Source organism: Salminus brasiliensis, chromosome 15, assembly GCF_030463535.1.
Source record: "Salminus brasiliensis chromosome 15, fSalBra1.hap2, whole genome shotgun sequence".
NCBI classification, from domain to species: Eukaryota; Metazoa; Chordata; class Actinopteri; order Characiformes; family Bryconidae; genus Salminus; species Salminus brasiliensis.
In genome coordinates, this window is record NC_132892.1 from 36,432,588 (window position 1) to 36,434,988 (window position 2,401).

Consider the following 2,401-nt stretch of genomic DNA (forward strand, 5'->3'; position numbering starts at 1 on the left):
CACCTGGGCGACTCTCTAGAGAGGAAGGGTGGATTTCTCCGGATGTTATACAGGAGAAATCTGCAGGACCAAGTCAGAACTGCAACATGGCCTGAGAACCATAACTGATCACCCATGACGACACCAAGGCTTCCAGCTTCTGTAGAAGGAGTGACCAGTCAGTTATCAAAGGAGATGGCAAGATCGTTTTTTGGTCCAGCAGTTCCCGGGATGTACAGCAGCTCTGTCTTGCTGTGTGTGTGTGTGCACACATACACACACACAGACACGCACACACACACACAGACATACACACACATACACACACACACACAGACACGCACACACACACACAGACATACACACACATACACACACACACACATACACACACATACACACACACACACACACAAACAGAAATACACACACATACACACATACACAGACACGCACACACACACACACAGACATACACACAGATACACACACACACACACACACAGACAGACATACACACAGATACACACACACACACATATACACACACAGACATACACACACATATACACATACACACACACATACACACACACATACACACACACAGACACGCACACACACACACACAGACATACACACACATACACACACACACACATACACACACACACAGACACGCACACACACACACACACAGACATACACACACATACACACACACACACAAACAGAAATACACACACATACACACACACACACAGACATGCACACACACACACACAGACATACACACAGATACACACACACACACACACACACAGACATACACACAGATACACACACACACATATACGCACACACATACGCACACACATATACACACACAGACATACACACACATATACACACACACACACACATACACACACACACATACACACACACAGACACGCACACACACACACACAGACACGCACACACATACACACACACACATACGCACACACACAGACACGCACACATACACACACACAAACACAGACATAAACACAGATACACACACACACATACGCACACACATACACACACACACAGACATACACACACATACACTCACACACACACACACATACACAGACACAAAATTCTAATTCTTTTGTTTTTTATCAAATTCAAATTTATTTGTCACATACATAGTAATACACAGTATAACTTGCAGTGAAATGCTTTTTAGACAGTCTGCCCACATCAAAGCTATACAATAAAGATCTAAATTTAAACTTAAACTAAACCTTAACTTAATGAAATAAAGTGCAAAAGTGCAAAAATAATAATAATAAAAAAAAAATTTAAAAAGTTACATTTAAGTTAAATTTAAATTAAAAATAAAATATATAGATATATTTATAAATATAGAAATATAGAAATAAAAGAAGTAAGAAAATTAAGTAAGAAAACGCACACACATACACACACACACATACGCACACACATACACACACACACACATACGCACACACACACAGACATACACACACACACACACACACACAGTACAGCTGCAACTCCTCACATCTTCCTTATCTCCCAAAGGTTTGATTAAAGAAAACTTCATTACAACTGTGTGTGAGGACGGTGTGTGTGTGAGGACGGGTGTGTGTGTGAGGACGGTGTGTGTGTGTGTGAGGACAGCTGTGTGTGTGAGGACAGCTGTGTGTGTGAGGACAGTGTGTGTGTGTGAGGACGGGTGTGTGTGTGAGGACGGTGTGTGTGTGTGTGAGGACAGCTGTGTGTGTGAGGACAGTGTGTGTGTGTGAGGACAGTGTGTGTGTGTGAGGACAGGTGTGTGTGTGTGAGGACAGTGTGTGTGTGTGAGGACAGGTGTGTGTGTGTGAGGACGGGTGTGTGTGTGAGGACGGGTGTGTGTGAGGATGGTGTGTGTGTGAGAATGGTGTGTGTGTGTGAGGACAGGTGTGTGAGAACAGGTGTGTGTGTGTGTGAGGATGGTGTGTGTGTGAGGACAGGTGTGTGTGTGTGAGGACAGGTGTGTGTGTGAGGACAGGTGTGTGTGTGTGAGGACAGGTGTGTGTGTGTGTGTGTGTGTGAGGATGGTGTGTGTGTGAGGACAGGTGTGTGTGTGGGGACAGGTGTGTGTGTGTGTGTGTGTGTGTGTGTGTGTGTGTGTGTGTGTGTGAGGATGGTGTGTGTGTGTGAGGACAGGTGTGTGTGTGGGGACAGGTGTGTGTGTGTGTGTGCGTGTGTGTGTGTGTGTGTGTGTGAGGATGGTGTGTGTGTGTGAGGACAGGTGTGTGTGTGAGGATGGTGATAGAGAACTGACAGAGTGAGAGACCTGGAGATAGAGCGAAGAATCAAAGAGAACTGAGGAACAGCACCTCCACACCACGATGCTCCACCACCA